Source organism: Herpailurus yagouaroundi, unplaced genomic scaffold, assembly GCF_014898765.1.
Source record: "Herpailurus yagouaroundi ecotype Mexico unplaced genomic scaffold, PumYag 218, whole genome shotgun sequence".
NCBI classification, from domain to species: domain Eukaryota; kingdom Metazoa; phylum Chordata; class Mammalia; order Carnivora; family Felidae; genus Herpailurus; species Herpailurus yagouaroundi.
This window is the reverse complement of record NW_024412449.1, coordinates 1764037-1783054: the sequence shown is the minus strand read 5'-3', so window position 1 is coordinate 1783054 and position 19018 is coordinate 1764037. Positions and strand designations below refer to the sequence as shown.

The following is a 19018-nucleotide window of genomic DNA, read 5'->3' as shown; positions in this document are numbered from 1 at the left end:
GAGACCGTATGGGAGGAGTGAGTTTCAAGACAGGGGTGGCCACCTGGACCCATGTGATTTGGTAATTTAGAAAGATAACCTTGGAGAGAGGAGTGGCAGTGGATTGGTAGGAGGTGAAGCCACATTTAGTGGTTTTAGGAGTGAGTGGGAAGGTGGGGACAGGAAGTAATGAGAATTCATTTGCGAAGTCTGGTATGATGTGGGTAGAGGTGTGACTGTAGTCTTGCAAGATGAAGGCCCACAGAAGGAAGAATGGAAGGTGAGGAGGAGAGTGGCCCAAGATGGGATTGGGGAAGTAGGCAAGGGCCAGAACATGTAGAGTCCAGAAGGCTACAGGAAGGTGTTTGGATTTTTATTTGTAATGCCTGGGAATCACTGAAGAGCGTCAAGCAGGAGAATGATGTGATTAGATCCCCCTAGCTGCTCAAAGGATAACAAAGGAAGGGGAAAACTGGGCTTTGAGTTTCTCGAGGTGTAGAAGGTCTATGATGTTGCTCTGGCAATAGATGGCTAAAGAGAACGGTTCAAGGCCAACGTCATCAAAGCTGGGAGGCCAAAGGTGTTAGGAGATATATCTACATGGATGTTGATATATCCACAACAGCATCAGGAATTGAGATGGTGAGAGGAAAGGTCTTGGGGGGAAGGAACAGAGAAAGGTAAATCAGTGGAACCAATATTCTGAATATGGAGAAGCCTTGCATCAGAGCAGTGACTGGGGAGGAGAGGCGTTAATGACCCCGTGACTCTGACCACATCTCTCCCTTGCTCAGCTGCTCCAAAAGTTCCCTGTTACCCACTGGAGAAAGTTCAAGCATCTTAGCACTTCCCTGCACAAGTTCATCTTGACAGCCTCACCTCCTGCCTCCACCCTCCCCCGAGACTCATTGAACTGCTTGAGTTTTCCCATTCACACCTCTCTCCCTTTGCACACACTGTTCCTTTCATCTCAAGTGTCTGTCCCTTCTTCCCACCCTTGCAAGAACCTCTCTTTACCCTTTATGGCTTAGTTCAAATGTCCTACTTCTATAAACATTTTTCTCAAATGCCCCAGCTGTTCAGGAAGCTGACATTTATTGAAGATCTGCCATGTGCTAGACTCTGGGCAAGGCACATTCATTTGGCCTGCCCTCTGTGCTGCCCATCCAAGCTTGCCAGGTCTGCCAACAGCATAGAGACCGGCCCAGTGTTAGAGCTTCCAGACTTGGCTCAGTAATCACTGAACCCGAGAACCAGGCTCCATTGGAATTTCATCAACAGGAAGGGCTGGGCAGGTTTCTTCTTATTCCCTTACCTTAACCCAACCTCGGCAACTTCTACAGCTATAAACAACAAAGGACACTTAATACGTGAGACGCGATGGTCTGTGAAGCAATGTTCCTGATTCATTCGGAAGTTATGGTCAGGTATTATTGTGGTACATGCTTCCTATTTTGATTTCTGGGTACCCGTGATATCCATGCCTGTAGCTCGATACCAGGTGACTTTTTCCCCAAGAGTCATTTGCTTTGCTGGAAGCAGAACGGAAATAACTGAGAGACTCTGTTTAGAGGGCATGCATCTTGGGGCAGAGATTGCATGTTGGGTGACATAAGCACTCGATCAGAGGCCACTACGTAGTCAAAAAATATTTCCCGAGATGAGCGCTTGGGCCCAGTTCTGAGCTAGACACTGCAGAACAAAGCTAAGCTTGGACCCAGCCTAAGCATCAGTGCTGTCGTGTGAAGAAAACTGCAGCAATGATGCCCTGGCCTGCACACCCTTTCTCATTTTTTGGCTGCCAGCCTAAGCCTCCTTTTTCTGGAAAGCCTTTGATGGGCCCCAGTAGATATGGTGCGTTGTTTATTCAAACCCATTTTCCCTTAGGCATAAACTCTGTTTATATCCCGGATAGCGTTGTACACAGCTGATAGATTGCACTTCCTCGTCTCCTTTACATTTAGGGGCGGCTATTAAAATGTAAAAGGAAGGGGCGCCTGGGTGGCGCAGTCGGTTGAGCGTCCGACTTCGGCCAGGTCGCGATCTCGCGGTCCGGGAGTTCGAGCCCCGCGTCGGGCTCTGGGCTGATGGCTCGGAGCCTGGAGCCTGTTTCCGATGCTGTGTCTCCCTCTCTCTCTGCCCCTCCCCCGTTCATGCTCTGTCTCTCTCTGTCCCAAAAATAAATAAACGTTGGAAAAAAAAATTTAAAAAAAAAAAAAATAAATAAATAAAAATAAATAAAATGTAAAAGGAATAGGTTGGGTGAGGTTTCTGGCAAATTGCCTTCAAAGAGGCGACTTAGCAGAGAGGTGCCTCCTATTTGCCCTCACTCCTGTTCTCCATTTTCATTTCTGGGCTGCAGATATGATGGCTGGAGCTTTCACAGCCATTTTGAATGATGAGGTAATCTTGAAGATGTAAGACACGCTAAAAATGACAGAGAAGAAATAGAGGGCCTGGAAACTATTCTAAAAGCCCTGGACTGCCTCCTCCTGGGTGTCTTCATTTCAGAGAAACAAACAAACCTCATTTAATATGAGCCCTTATTTATTCTGCCTGTTCTGTGCAGTTGTGCCTAATCCTAACCAATACACCCCCCAGACTGCTTTATCCCTCATATCCTGATTCATGTTCCCTTTTTTGCTTGTTTACTTACTTATTTTGAGAGTGAGAGAGCGACTGTGCCTGCATGTGAGTGGGTGGAGGAGTACAGAGAGAGGAGAGAGAGAGAGAGAGAGAGAGAGAGAGAGAGAGAGAGAGTGTCCCAGGCAGGCTCCTTGCTGTAAGCATGGAGCCTGACTCAGGGCTTGATCTCACAACTGTGAGATCATGTCCCAAGCTGAAATCAAGAGTCAGATGCTTAACCAACCGAGCCATCCAGGCACCCGTGATTGATTTCCCTTTATAGCATTTACAACTACCTGACATTTTTATTTGTCTGTGTCCCCCATTAGAATGCAAGCCCCATGAGAATTTCTCATGGTCTAGAACAGTGCCTGGCCCACAGTGTGTCCTCATTAAAAAGCTGTGGCACTGTTATTGCTGTTGTACATGTCCTTGTGTCATCACACTCATTGTACTTGCAATCATGCCCTTAACATCTATCTTCCCCGCCAGAATCTATACCTGTATACACAGGGGGATATTTCTACCTTGCTTTCTGTTGTATCAGCAGCATCTAACTTAGTGCCAGCATATATGTGATCGATAAAAATGCAACAAGTGGAGCAAATTTTTCTTTGCGAGAATCCTGGGCTGGGTGGCCGGAGAAGCCAGGCTGGGTTGCCAGGAGTGGTCCCAGTGGGGGAAGCAGTCCAAGTGGGGGTGGGAGCAAGAACCGGACTGTGTCTCCCAGTGATTTGGAGACAATGAAGAAGGTCTCTTGGAAGGATCCTGGGTTGGTTGGCCAAGGGTCCGGAAACAGGATGGAATGAGAGACATGGCAGGTGCCTGATGAGATCTTTCCCCGTGCTCAGCTCCTCACCTGAAGTGAAGTTGCTAAATGCTTGGAATTCTTGATCTTATTGGATTAGTTGTTGAAAATATTGAAGGCCTGCAATTATGGGCACTGTGTGTTGGAACTGAAATAGTTTGAACACAGGAGAGGAGGTAGGGAGAAAACAGGAGGAAGGAAGCCATGAGGATCACAGAACTTGGGTGGAAGACTTCAGATGGCCCAAGTGTCGAAAATTCAACTTTCTGGATGACCACAATTTCCCACTGTCCCGGGGTGAATTATGTCCCCTCAAAAAATATGGGTTGAAGCTCTAACCCTAGTACCTCAGATTGTAACCTTATTTGAAAATACAGTCTTTGTAGAAGTAATGAAGTTAAAATTGAGGTCCTTAGGGTGGGCCCTAACCCAACATGACTGGTGTTTCTATCAAAAGGGGCAATTTGGACAGAGACAGTCATGCACAGAAGGGAGATGATGTGGCCACACATGGGAGAAGATGGCCTTGTGATCGGAGTGCTGTATCTATAAGCCACGGGACATTAGGGAGCAGACACCAGAAGCTGGAAGAGGAAGAAGGACTCTCCCATAGAGCTGGCCCTGGTGCCACCTTGATTTCAGGCAGCTGGCCTCCAAAACTTTGAGACAATATGTCTCTGTTGGTTTAAGCCACTCAGTTGGTACAGCTATGTTAGGACAGCCCTCGAGATGAACAGATCTATGAGCGAGGGAGACCCAGCTAACAGCTGGCTGCAAAAATTAATTGAATTGCATTGAATTAGTGAAACTTCCTTTTTTGGCGGGGTGATGGATGCAACACTGTGTCCCAGGGGCTGTGGTAGCATAAAGGAAGTGGGCCTAGCCCTGTCTGAGGATGTCAGAGGGCTTCACAGAGGGGTGTCATAGAGTTGGGTCTTACTAGATGAGTAGCTATTCACTGAATAGGTAAAGAGAAAGGGCATTTCAGCTTATAGGAACAGACTGGGCAAAAACATGGGAGGACCTGGGTCACGGGTGTGCTTAGAAAATGACTGGTGATCTCATGTATGGAGTGTAAGTTACCTGCAAGTCAACAGTAGAGAAAATGCTGCAGGACACAGCTGGGCCAGGTTAGGAAAGACCCATATTTCTGGCTAAAAAGCTTGGGTAGCAACCTTGAGACAATCCAGAGTCCGTGGAAGACTTTAGGCAGCAGAAGTATGCTATTTCATCTCTGTTGTAGAAGACTAACTTCGTGACAGAGAGGAGGATGAGCTGGAAGGATAAATGGTGGTCAAGAAATGGCTGCAAGTGTTGAGGGTGATAATCGTAATTGCTTACTATTCAGTTAGTATTTTACCGTCTACATCTATATCTACTTTCTAAGCTTTGCTACTGCTTCCCCAAAACCTGAGAAATAGTTAATAATAATTATCCAGGTTTTGAGTTGGGGAGACCAAGAAACTTGCAGTCTAGACAGGTACATTAATCTCTCCGTGGGGGACAAAAGCGGGAGTGGTCAAGTACGTGGACTCTGGAGCAGACCGTCTCTATCGGAATGGGCAATTCTGTTTCCTACTTGGGTGACTTTGGGCAAGAGGCTTAACTCCGGTCTCAGCCTCTTGATCCGTAAAATGGAGGTAAAGATAATAATTACCCTTGGGCTGTTGCAAAGATTAGATGAGTATATAAAGAGGTCAGAAAAGTGCCCGTCCTAACCCAGGTGTCATAGGCCTGCTATTACTAGAATCGTTTTGAGAGGCGTGATGGTTTATTTTATGTGTCAACTTGACTGGAACGCAGGCTGCCCAGGTATTTGGCTAAACGTCATTTCTGGGCGTGTCTCTGAGGGTATTTCCAGATGAAATTAGCACTGAATTGGTGCACTCAGTAAAGCAGACTGCCCTTCCCAATGTGGGTGGGCATCATCCAATCTGCTGAGAGCCTGAATAGGACAAGTTGGAGAGAGAAAGATTCATCCCTTCCTGCATGATTGCTTGACCTGGGACATCTATCTTATCCTGTCCCCGCTGCTCCCAGCTCTCGGGCTTCCAGACTCAGAATGAATCACACTACTGGCTTTCTTAAGTCCCCAGCATGCAGACCGCAGACCGTGGGACCTCTCAGCCTGCACATAATGTGAGCCAAGTCCTTATAATAAATCCCTTCCTATACATAGCGCCTATTGGGTCCTATTTTTCGGGACTGTAGAGGACTCTGAATGTTACTCCACGCGGAGGGATTTGGAAAAGCAGAGAAGGGACCTAAAAAAATGTATGTGAAGGTGATGTGTGGCACGGGGGGGGGGGGCCCCAGGCATTCCAGACAAGGGGAACAGAGGGTATGAAGGCATGAATTAATAAGACCACCGCATGTTAGGGGAGGTGAAGGGTATGAAACATTGGGAATGCATGAAGATGATGGGGAGGACATGATAGACAGTACACGATGGGGCACAGGATGTGAGCATGAGACCAGAGCTAGCTCTGAAGATCCTAGAGTCGGAGTGTGTAACATCGTCAGATTTGTCACGTCAAAAAGACAGCTGTGGTGGCCCTGTGTGGAGGGAAGAAACTGTGTGCAGAAAGACGAGGAAGGAGGGAAGCAATGGCTTGGGGCCGGGACTAATGCAGTCTTTGTAGACCTGCAAGGGAGGAAACGGGTGTGAGGCATTTCTGATTTGGAAGAGATAGCACTTGATGTCTGGATGTGGGCAGTGAGGACATCAGAATTGAATAGGAGTAAAAGACGACAGACACCATTCATTTGGACAGAGAATTGAGAGGTGGGCTTAGGCTGAGGGTAAGATGATAAGCTGCTCTTTGGACATGCTGGATAGGAGATGTTTTTCAAACATTCAGGTAGCGGCCCGTGGAAGGCGGTTGCAAAAACGGGTTTGGAGTTTGGAAAGCAAAGTGGAGGGGGGTGATGCTGGTTGGGTGGTCATCTACGTGTGACCAGCAGCTGAAGCTATGGAATTGAAAGGTCTTACACGGCAAGTATGCACAAGGTGAAGAGGAGAGGGCCCGCGACAGGCCCGCCATAGGTCATGGTTTCTTAATTTGGCTCATGCATCAAAATCTACATCCAGAATGGAACTATGGAACTCAGCCAACATCTTGTTAACTTTCAGGATATAAAAGACAAGGAACTGGGGATGAAATAGGTTTGAGTTTTGACTAGAGGGTCCAGGAACCAAGGGGCCTTGTGCAGAACATCAAAGGGAATGAACAGCAGTAAATGATCATTATGATAATACTTAATAATACCTGACATTTACAGAGCACCTTTCTCCAAAGGACTGGAATCTCTGCTCACACATCATGAATCTTCATAGAAAGTTTGGGAGGTCTGTAAGGGGCAGAGGAGATTCTATTAACTTCTGACTCACAGTAAAAATGGGGTTTTGAGAGGACCAGGAAGTTCTCTTTGAGCGTAGAGCTGGAGAGTGTTATGGTCTGGCATCCTCGTCCTAAGCCCCTTCCTGGTGGCCAGCACTCTGACCCTGTCTCCTTGTCTCCATCTGACAACACAATCGTGTGCACTCCCGGTCTTGCCGACCCCAGATCTCAAATCCTGTCCCAAGCCAGTCCAGACACAGAGGATGTGTGTGTTCCAGAAGAGAACCAGTTATAACAAGGCATTCTCTAGTGGAGAGAGTATAGAATTTAGAGTCCGACACACCTGCGTCCCAGGGTCATCGCTGCTAGCTCACTAGCTTCTCGCTGCCTCACAGCTAGTGAGGCTCTTTAGTTTCTACTTTGGGGCCTCAGTTTCCCTCACGTCAAAACGAAGATGAGACGAGCAAACTCAGGGTTGTGTGAAAATGTGTTCATTCCACAAATGTTTATTGAGCAGCGGCTATATGACAGGCATCGTTCTAATCCCTTAGGCTGTATCAGGAAACAAATCAAAGCTCCCTGACTTTGGACTCTTACCTTCCCAGATGGTGAGGAGTGGGAAGGGAGGAGAGGCAAACATCCAATAGTGAAATAGCGGAGGAACAGAAGATCGGGTACGTTAGATGGCGATAAGCTCCAGGAAATGGAGACATAATATTCTATCCGGCACTTAGCACGCTGTCTGGCTAGGCACACAGTAGGTACTCCAGGAACTGGTGCTGCTATTATCTTAATTAAGAAAAGATGAAGGGCCTCAGGCAGAATAACAGGCTGTACATTTTTATGAAAACGTGCCTATCTCTTAAACCTCAATCAGAAGTAAGCAGAAAAGTTGCCAGAGAAGGAGAAGAGTAGAAGATTACAAAGTGAAGAAGAAAAAAAAAAAAAAAAAAAAAAAAAAGACCTGAAATGCTTTCAACTGATGTGTAATCAGCTGCATCTATTCTAATGACCGCTAATTAAACTGTCTCTTGTAGGCTCCCAGAGAACCTCGCTTGCCCAAACAGGTAGACTATGAAATGAACATTATAAGACCTTCAGCGTTTAAACCGAGTGTCATTTTTCCCATAACTCGGGGAGCCATTTGGAAAGGTTAGGCTATTTTCTTCTAGCAGGCGGCCTTCACAAGTGACCATTTAAAATACCCATGTGTTTTTAGCTGTATTTTTAAGGAAAAGCGAACGCTATGTCAAGGACATTTCCTCCTCCCTTTCATTCGTGATGCCCTCTTTGGTTGACATAAAGGGATTGTGATCAGAGGTTTGGGCCATTTATTTATTAGTTTGGCTAGCAAACATTTATGTGGTTAATAATAAAAACGAGAGTTAAAAATTCTTCCGTGTGCACCTTTACCCTGTCGCACATTTATGTGCAATGCCTAACTTAATTTTCTCAACAACGTATTGGTAAATATCTTTTACATGACGAAATTGAGGTTTATGGAGATTATGTAACTTCGCATGGTCAAAAAGCTAGTAAGAAGTGGAGCAGGATTCGAATCTGGGTCTGACTGACTACCGAGGGCTTATATTTGACCACTACTGTGACTGACAAACCTCACGATAAAGCAGGTGAGGAAGGTATAGTTCTGGCCTAGGAAGACCTCGTTATTCAATGAGAGAGACAGATAAGCAAACAAATAATTGTAAGACGGTATGTCACCTTGACACAATAGGCATGCTCTGGGAACCTAGATAAAAAGAACTGCCTACTCAGATCGATTGCACTGGGGAGATTTTTCCAGAAGTGATATTTAAGGTGGGTGTTGATGGATGAGTAGGAGTTTGTCTGGAAGCAAAGGGCAGGGCATGAAGGGAAGAGCGTATTGAGCAAGCTTTCTCTGACGCTACAGCCCATGCTTTAAACACTATGCTAGACTAACCACCTCCATTCATGTCATAATTGGTCAGACGTTCACTGAGTATTTTTCTTGTACACTCAGGTTTTTTGGGCGAGAAAAAACAGAAACTGGCTTCAGTTCATATCAATAACCAACCTAGAGAATTCAGGTCTTACAAATGCATGTTCTCCTTGTAGATTCTGCCCTGGGGATTTTGAAATTAGTCATTTAGCTGAACTGCGCCCAAGGAGACAAGAAAGATCTCACCGGTGAGGTGCACGGCTCACTGGGCACTTGTCTGAGTATCCCAGAAACTGCGCACACTGGGCTCCAAGCCCTAAGCTCCTCAGTGAGGTGTCCTGCAAACCCTCCGGACACAAAAAAGTTAGTAACCGGGATCGGTTGACAACAGGGTTGATGCAGAAATCTCAGAACAAGTGGTCAGTGGGAACATAGTGAAAATCACTTGTGTCCTGGACTTGTATTTGTCTGTAGCGAGAGGAAAATTATGGCAATGGGGACCATTTAAGCCTTGTCCCCCCAAGGGGGTGGTTTATTATAATCAAGTCTTTCTGTTCTATGAGAAATGAGCATGTTTGCATTTCCACTGAGTCTCACCCATCACAGAGCAGAGCTAGGCTCATGACAGATGTTCCTGTGCTAAGGGCCGTAATCAAAATGAAAGCCCTTACGTAAATCTTGAAGCGATTGGGCTGGAGATTCGAAAGGCCAACAGGGGCAACATAACTTCTGGCCCAGGTTCAGGAACACAGCCTGTACTCAAGAAGCGTCTGCTGAATGAAGTCAGTAAATAACACATTAAATAAATAAAACATAAGGTAACTAGATTGATCTGATCCTCTTTCAGTGTGGACATTTTAATTAAATTGATGGGTGATTTCTGATTACAAAGGCAGAGGGAATGAAACATCTGGAACCAGAGGGACAGCGCGTAGGTACAGTGGCCGTGGTGGGAGCATGGAAGTATTTCCCGAGGGGTGGAGGGAGAGATGGCTCGATGAGGCAGGGGAGAGTGGGAGATCCTGGCTCATAATTAAGGAGTTGAGAGCAATGCGAACATTCTTGGGTTTCAGGTAGGGGGTGATTTACGGGACCACTGGCTGCTAGGTGGAGAACCAACAGACTGTGGGGAGCAGCAGTTGATGCCTGGAGAGCTGGTTGGGAGATGCCTTCAGGCCCCACTGAGTGACGATGGACTAGGAGGTGATGGAGGAGTTGGGGAGCGGATGGGGGTTCAAGAGTGGGCAGGTGGGACCCACAGGACCTAAGGACAAGGGAGGAATTGTCATTGACTCCTGGGATTTTCACCGGAGCAACTAATGGGTGATGGTGTCATGTACTGAGATGGGGAAGAGAAGGTGACAATGTCTGGAGAGAAAGATCAAGAGGCTGGTCATACACCCACTAATTTTTTTTTTGATCACTTGAGTGACATCCAAATGGAGACTGCAAGCACTGAATATGAGGGTGTAGCCCAGGGAGAAGGTTTAGACTCCAGAGTGTGTGTGTGTGTGTGTGTGTGTGTGTGTGTGTGCATTGTATTAAGCAAAAATAGATTATACTATCATACTGTAGAGCAACCTGTTATTATGATCCAAAATACCACTTGCCCATATTCCTCTGACGACCTGTACAATTTTTCAATTCTTTTGTTTTAATTTTTTAAATGTTTTAATTTATTTTTGAGACAGAGAGAGACAGAGCATGAGCGGGGGAGGGGCAGAGAGTGAGAGGGAGACACAGAATACGAAGCAGGCTCCAGCCTCCGAGCTGTCGGCACAGAGCCTGACACGGGGCTCGAACTCACAGACCGTGAGATCATGACCTGAGCCAAAGTCGGACGCCCAACTGACTGAGCCACCCAGGCTCCCCCCGCTTTTTTTTTTAATTTTTAAAATGCTTTTATTAAATTCTTTTTAATAGCTACATAATATTCCACCGTATGAATATACCACTGTTTCCTAATTTAAAATTTTAAATGATGACATATTTGAAAAACAGAAAAGTACAAAACATGTAACAGATACCCATGCACCCATCAGCTAGGTTTAATAGATGTTAACCTTTTAAGACATATTAGTCTCAGATCCCTTCATTGGACTTAAAGAAATAAAATAGTTCAGATACAAGTAAACCCCCCGCCCCTCTGCCTCCTTTCCTTTATCCCTTCTCTGGAGCCAATTAACTGCCCCGATGTTGGTATATGGGATTTCTGGGCACATTTTTGTGTATTTGCCAACATGTGTTTGCATCTGTAAATAATATATAATACAGTCTTATTTTAAAACTCACATAAATTGTTTCATGGAGTTGTATATGCCCTTTTGCCATGGCACAGATCACTTCACATTATATGGATGATATTTATCCGTCTTTAAAAAGTCGTCTATTAGTGGACACTTTAATTTTATTTTTCACCTGTGTTCCTCCAACACAAATATAGGGTGGTTTACCTGGATACATAAGCCTGAAGCTCTTCAGCCAGGTGCCATCTGTGAACACTGGTGTGAAAACCACTGCCAAGGTATTTCCTGAGCCTAGCCCTCGAGTGGCGGCCTTGGATATTAACCCGCGGTGCCCGCAGCGGGCCACGCAGAGCAGGTGTTATGTAACGTCACATTCTGCGAAGAATGCACGCGAAGCTGCTTTGTCATCACGTCAGCTCAGAACAGGAGCAAAGCTGTTGAATGAGAGGCTCAGAGCACAGCCTGGGCTGTTTTCTGGGTTGGGCGTTGATGGAGCTGTTTGCTTCTCTTCATCTTGGCCCTTTTAAACCTTTCTTAATTGCTTGACTCTGGAGCTGACCAGCCAGTTCTTACATCAAACACTCCTCCTGCATCCATACGGCTTCTCTCCTCCACCTCCTCCTCCTCCTTTTTTTTTTTTTTTTTTAAAAAACACCCACCACCCCCCTTTTTTAAAAAAAAAAAAAAAAACATTTCTGAATGCTTTCAGTCTCAAACAAAGCTTTATAGATTTCTTGGCAGGAAATCCTGAATGGAATTTGCCATTAAACTTCACTAAAGCAACTCTTTAAACAACATGCACGGAACAATCAAACACGTTTAAATGTCGGTCCCCAACAAAAGCATGCATTGTCCCTGGAGAGCCCCGAGTGGCACTAACCTGCTCAGAGCTGGAAGGGTTTACAGAAACGTAACCTATTTCATTTCACGGTTTGCCTGTGAACTTTCCACACCCCATCAAAAGTAAGGCTTCCTGATAGCACATTTCAGAAACCTCAAGTAGCTCCTTAATGGGAGACTTCTGCTCCTCTTGGGGCAACGCGACAGCACTTCCCCCCCCCCCCCCCAATTGAGACAGCTTTTTCATAATGACAAAGTCAAACAGAAAGTGTAATTTTGCTCCAACTCTCATTCTCCCCAGCTTCTGGCAAGTCTTAGCTAATATTTATTGAGCACTTATTATGTGCCATGGACTGCTATCTCAAGCATCACGACAGCCCTGGGAGATAGGTATTGCCACTGTGTCCGCTTTCCATGTAGGGGAACTGGGGCGTAGCAAAGTTCATGAACACATTCAGGGTCATAGGGCTTGCAAGAGAGGGAAGCACGATTTGAGCTCAAGGAGCTGGACTTCAAAGCTCATGGTCCCAAGTTGCTGGACTGATTTAACGCGTTCTAAAAAGGCTTCCAAATTTTCAAGGAGGTGGGAAAGAGGGCTAACCCCTAATGAGCACCCACAAGGGGCTAACGTTGCACACATGCTCTCGTTTTTTGAAGCCTCTTCACACCTTTAAGAGTTCTGTGATCTTCCGTGGTTTATGCGCGTGGAGGTGGAGCCTCCAAGGGCTCTCACCTGCAGAGGACAGTGTCTGGCTTAGGACTGAACCCAGGTTCAGTAGAGAGAACTAGAACTGCCTGTCCCTCTAGAAAATGACTGAGCATCTAGAAGGTCTTCAGTAATGCTTTAGATTTATGGGTCTTCGCTCTCTTTGGCTTCTTCTTTCTGATGCAAAGGGTACACATATGGTTCAGTGGGAGAACGTCTGACTCTTCGAGTTTACAAGTTTGTTTAAGTAAAGCATTCATTTATGGCCCAGATATAAAAACCTGCCAATAAAGCAAAATGTCTGGCCATCGAAGATAATAAACAAGAAAGCAGCTGGTAGAGAAGACCCTCTGTGACCCCCAGGAGCTCCCCCTGTGACCGTCCAGTCCTTCGGTGCCATTGGAGGGACGCCCGGCATACGCATCGCTAATGTGAGTCAGATATCCACGCACACGCGAAACCATCCTCCTGTCGCCTTAACCTTGGGCCCCCAGGAGCTGGTGCTCTGCAGCATTTTCTCAGAAATTCCCAAACGCACGAGTTCAGAGTCCTCCCCGTGGGTGGCTGGGTACGTGAGCCAAAGTTATGTAAGTTAACCAAACAGAAGAAAGAGACTGTGTGAGCCGAGGGGACGGAATGACACAACCGGTATGGGAGCCGCTGGCCTCGGGTGGCTGGTTGGGCTCCAGCGCAGGTGAGGGAGGCAGATCTCCACCTTTGTTTTCTTCAGGCTCCAGGGCAGTCACCAAGGGAACCTGGTCAAGGGGAACTCTGATCCAGCCAAGCTGTGGGGGAGGCCCTGACCCCTGGCAAGGTCCTGGTGAACTCTCGGAAGAGGAGGGGGGGGAGGAGGGGGGGGAGGAGGTCCCCTAGGCAGCGGGTGGGGCCACCAAAGAGGTCGCAGCCTCCCCTTTCCACACGCAGGGAGGACAGGTCCTGTGTTGTTGGAGTCTCCAGGGCCGGCGCGGCGGTCGGGAGGAGAGATGGGGAAGGAGGGGCAGGTGAAGGAAAGAATCTGTTCCAGCTCCGGAGCGGGCTAGGAAACGTTGCTGGAAGTGCAGAGAGAGGGAGTTTGTGCAATCAAGACTGCTCTCGTCATGTTTCGGAGGTGTGGCTGTCCGGAAAAAAAACACTCAGAGGAAGAAGCGGCCCCGCGTCGTGTGTTTCACCTTGCTGTGGAAACAAGCCCTCAATGGCTCCCACTGTCTTCACCCAAGAAGCGGACCTGGCAGCCAGAGCGTCTTTTAGAGGCTACACTCGACACACTTTTTCTGGCGTGTGGGCGCTAGCCGCGAGTCCCGCTCCCGCTTTCCTTTACCTCCCCCCCACCCCCCACAAGAGCCGAATACAGACTACTCTTGCATTCCAGCACACAAGCCCTGTTGAGGGCGTTGAGCAGAGTGAGAGCCCCCGTGGAAGGCGGGAGGCGTTTGGACAGCACATAAAAGCTGAGCTGACCCGGTTCTAAGATTCTCATTTTGCCAAGTACAGACTCAAGTCTCCCTCTTCCCCAGCAGCCGCGAGGCACTCAAGACGTGGATGTCTTAAAGCAACTGCCTCCGAGACCTTTTCAGTCCACAGGAGGTGAGATTTTTTTCTACTTTTAAAAATCTGGCACACAAAGCCAAGCACACAAGTGCCCACTGAGTTTTGAAGTCAAACGTTTCAGGATTCGAATAGGGCTGCCTGGGCCCCTTGTGGCTATTACAGAAAACTCCCAATTCCTGTACAGAGGAAGGGAAGTTCATCTTGACCAGGGGTCTGGGAAGCAGGCAGGCTCCAAGCAAGATGATGTCTTACGAGAGAATGTTAGTGCTTGCTGGCCCCCAGGCTGTCTTTTTCAAGTGTTTATAGGGCTTTGAACCTCAGGAGAAGGAAGCCATTCAAGGGTGAGGCCAGGGTAGTTCTCATTTCTTTTTCCCTTGGTGGGGGGGGGGGGGGGGAGGGAAGGGGGGGCAGTATTTTTACTGCTCTTTAAAAAGCAGTGTGAAGCCTGCTTGGGACTCTCTCTCTCTCCCTCTCTCTCTCTCTCTCTCTCGCTCTGCCCCTCCCCTGCTTGTTCTCTCTGTCTCTCTCAAAATAAATAAATAAACTTAAAAAAAAAAATACTCTTGATTAGACATTCGGGAACACGTTTCATGGTTGCTATTTTCCAGAAAAGGCCAGGCCCACCACCTGAACCCACTGACCAACCCCAGCATGGCCACGAGCGAGGCGGTCAGCACTGTTGCCTCCTGACGTGGGCTAAAGGGACACACGGAGCACCACCTCAAAGAACCATCGTCAAAAAACCCAAAGCAGTCAAATGTTGAATGCCAATTTCTACTTGGGGGTGGGAAGCGGGGTATGGGGGGCGGGTTAAGCAAAGTTAAATTTTACCACAAGGAGACAAATAGACTAGTTTAAAATGGGGGACGTTCTCAGGACAATGGATCTACTTCTTTCAAAGCGTTGGCGTGAAACATCAAGGAGACACTTGGGAAAGAGAAACTCCCTAGCTTAAAAAGGTTTCAGAGACATAACCACCAAATGCAGCATGAGGGGCTGGAATTGTGATTCAAGCGTACCAATTGTTTAAAAATAAAAATTAATGGGGCGCCTGGGTGGCCTGGTCGGTTAAGCGTCCGACTTCAGCTCAGGTCATGATCTCACAGTCCGTGAGTTCGAGCCCCACGTCGGGCTCTGTGCTGACAGCTCAGAGCCTGGAGCCTGCTTCGGATTCTGTGTCTCCCTCTCTCTCTGCTCCTCCCCTGTTCATGCTCTGTCTCTCTCTGTCTCAAAAATAAATAAACGTTAAAAAAATTTTAAAAATAAAAATTAAGAAGGAAAAGAGAAGACCGAGAAATTTGAATATGGATTTGGTGTTAGGTGATACCAGGAGATTGTTGTCAAGCTCATTGGTATATAAAGATGGTCCTGTGTCTAGATTGAAAAAACAAAACAAAGCCCAGTTTAAAAAAAAAAAAAATACATACTGGGGTGGGGAGTGAAATAACAGGAAGTCAGGAATTGCATTAGAAAAAAAAAAAAAAGATGAAGCCAATGCAGCAAAATCTTGCTAATTGTCAGGTACATGGGTTCATTATACTGGTTTTTTCTACTAGGTTATTATACAATTATACCACTGTAATTGTATGTTCAAAATTTTTCATTAAAATGTTAAGAAATTAAAAAAAAAATGGGGCAGAAGAGTCAGGTTTTCCCTTGATCTTGTTATTCTTCCTTTTCTAGCTGCGGTCAACTTGGGCAACGGAACTCTCTGGGGCCTTTTCAACCGCGCCAGAACTGGACTGTGACCTTCACTGGCTCAATGACAATTTACCGTCTTTAGGATTTTCATTTATTCCTTTACATACTGGGTCTGAAAACAACTAGAAGGAAGCCTTTAAGCCTTGGGTTGTGCTAGACACTTTCATAAGGTCAGGGCGGGGCAGGAGGAAGAGGGGAGGACGATCCTGGTGGGGCGAAGGGCAAGCAGACCGACCAGGCTTGGTGCCCTTGTGAGGCTTACACGGGGTGCTCCAGGCAACGTGTCAGGGACTGGCTTAGAAACCCGCGGGGTTGAGCACTGGGTGTTGTATGGAAACCAATTTGACAAAAAATTTCATATTTTTAAAAAAAAAAAGAAACGCAAAAACAAAAACAAAAACACACACACACAAGAAACCCGCAGAGAAGAGGGGCAGAGCGCAAAAGACAAAAGCAAAACCAGGTAGCTGGGAGATGGTGGGAAAACACTGACGTTGGACTTAAGGGTGGGCTTGGACGACTTGACCTCTCTGGGCTTTAGGAACTTCACCCCCCCCCCCCCAGCGTGGCACCGGTAAAAATCCCTCCCCGACAGCTACTCAGGGAAGAGGAATCGGGTCTGAGTGTAGAAAGCAAATATTTATTGAGAATCTACTCTGTGCCAGGTGCTGTTATAGGTAACAGCAACACAGGGATTAATAAAATAAGAGTTTTGCCTTTGAGAAACTCTTCTTTCCGCGTGTACTTGGCCATGCTGACGAAGTGAGTGAGGATATAGAAACGAACTAAAAAAACAAACGTGTTGAAAGCCTGCTGTGTGACGGTCGCTTTGTCCTGTGTTCTGTTACCTCATTTTAACCTCGCGAGGACACTCCAAGGTGTTGTTCGCTTTACAAAGGAGGAAACTGGCCCAGAGACGCTCACCACGTTTGCTAAAACCACGCAGCTCGTACGGAGTTTAGGATGTGAAATCTCCCCAGACCTCCAATCCTCTCTCCTTCTCCACGGTTAGAAGCCAGCCATCTGGAGCGTTCTCATCTTTCCACAGCCAAACCGCAGACCTGTCTATACCAGCATCTAGCCTGTCCTTTCCCCTCTTGTTCAATGGAGAAAGCGTGCTTCTCGGTATCACACGGATTCTGGATCCCAGAACTTCTCTTGGATCTGTTTGTAGATATGGATTATCTTCTTTCACTCCCGCTACTCCACCTGGGGCTTTTCCACCAGATCCTTCCCATCAGCGCTCGACACTCAAGCCCCACATGTCTTTCTAGCTCTCGTGCCATCCCTCTGTTCCCTTCCACAGGGACGCTTCTTGAAAGAATTGTCTGCAACCCCGGTGTCCTCTGTTTGCTTCCTCACTTCCGGTTCCTCTGCCCCAGTCCCTTCCCCTTGCTGCCTGTATTTCTCCAGCAAAGCCGCTCCTGCCAAGTTCAAATGGCCCCGTGATTCCCAATCCATTCTTGTGTGTGTGTGTGTGTGTGTGTGTGTGTGTGTGCGTGCGTGTGTTTTCTTTCTATATTCTTAAAAATTGCTCTTTGTAGAGAGGGGTCACACTGCTAAATGTTGTTGCCACCCAGGTAATTGTATCTTAAATTTAAAGAACACTGAGCTTTTATTTTTTATTTGTAAAGTTTATTTTTATTTATTTTGAGAGAGAGAGAGAGAGAGAGAGAGACCGACTGGGGTAGGGGTGGAGAGCGAGGGAGACAGAATTTCCAAGCCGGCTCCATGCTGTTAGCACAGAGTCAGATGCGGAGCTCAGACTCATGAACCGTGAGACTGTGACCTGAGCTGAAGTCTCGAATCGGTCGCTTAACCAACTGAGCCACCCAGGTGCCCCAACACCAAACTTTTTTAAACCATGATTATTGAAAGGTAATTCACATACTTGAAAATTCACCCATTTAAAGTGTATGGTTCAACTGTTTTCAGGATATTCACAGAATTGGGTAACCATCACCACAGCCTTTAGACACCACAGAGTTTAGACATTTTTACTGCCCCCAGATAAACCCTTCAGCTATTAGTAAGGGCTCCCCCTCTCTCCCCTAGTCCTTGGCAACCACCAATCCACCTTCTGTCTCTAGAGATTTGCCTGTTCTTGACGTTTCATATAAATGGAATCATACAATAGGTGGTCTTTTGTGACATGTTGCTTTTACTTAGCTTGACGTTTGCAAGGGCCATCTGTGTTGCAGCCTGAATTGGTGTTTCATTCTCTCCCACTGTGTGGATACACCCCTTTTTGTTCATCTGTTCATTAGTTCATGGACATTTGCTTACTGGTCACCCTTCAGCTATTATGAATAATGCCACTATTGACATTTATGTAAAACTTTTGATACGGACATGGGCTTTCATTTCTTTCGGTCATACCTATAAAAAGGGAATTGTTGAGTCACATCGTAACTCAACCTTTGGAGAACTGCACGGCTGTTCTCCAAAGGAGCTGTGCCAGGTTGCATGTCACTGGCCATGTATGAGGGCTCCAATGTCTGCACATCTTCGCTAACACTTGTTATTGTCTGTCTTTGGTCTTTGGTCTTTAGCTATAGCTTTTCTTTGTCTATTATGATATTAGCATTTTTTAATAATTCAGCCCCTCTTCCCTTGGTGTTACTTGGACAGTCTTCATTTTAGGTTTATCTGATGTTTCCTCATGAGTAGATTCTGGTGACATGTCACGGGCCAGAACACTGCATAGATAGTACTGTGTCCTTCTTAGGGTGTCACATCTGGAGGCTCATGATGTCCATCTGTACCTCTTGGTGGCGCTAATTTTGGTCATCCGGTTGAGGTGTTGTTCAGTTCTCCACTCTATAATTACTATTTGTTTTTCTTCTTTGCAATTAATGGACATGTGTGGGGAAACCCTTTAAGATCGCTCAGATATTCTGCTCTTAGTCAAAATTTCCCCTAGATTTTCCTTCCATCAATGGCTCTTGCCTAATTCTATCTTTATCAGGATGGTTGCCAAGTGAGCATTTTCCAGCTACTGCCCTCCCTCTATATTTAGCAGCTGGTTCTTGGCATTAGGTTGTAAGCTAGATTTCTCCCTTATCCATTGATTGATTGATTGATTGATTGATTGTAAGAACATATGAATTTCTATTTTTCCTAATGCTTTATAATTCATTACTGTACTTCGCTGATTTGGCCGGTGGGAGTTTCTCTACTCTGTCTCCTTTGTCCTTGTGACAAACCCCAATCCTTCTCTCTTTCTCAGCTCCATCGAGGCGTAATTGACTAAATTGTAAGATATTTAAAGTGTACACCATGGTGATTTGCTAAACATATATA

At 46.4% G+C, this 19018-nt stretch overlaps 1 long non-coding RNA gene across 3 annotated transcripts in view; it reads left to right on the top strand.

Annotated features, from left to right (window-relative positions):
* Positions 1 to 311: 311 nt before the first annotated feature.
* LOC121018197 (uncharacterized) overlaps positions 312 to 19018 on the top strand; it is a 43095-nt gene continuing 24388 nt past the window's right edge. For 2 of the 3 annotated variants that reach the window (XR_005785074.1, XR_005785072.1), the window contains exon 1: positions 13409 to 14050. This is a non-coding gene — a long non-coding RNA (uncharacterized LOC121018197). Of the gene's footprint in view, positions 1418 to 13408; positions 14051 to 19018 lie in introns of those variants that run through there. The other variant, XR_005785073.1, reaches the window with a different exon arrangement.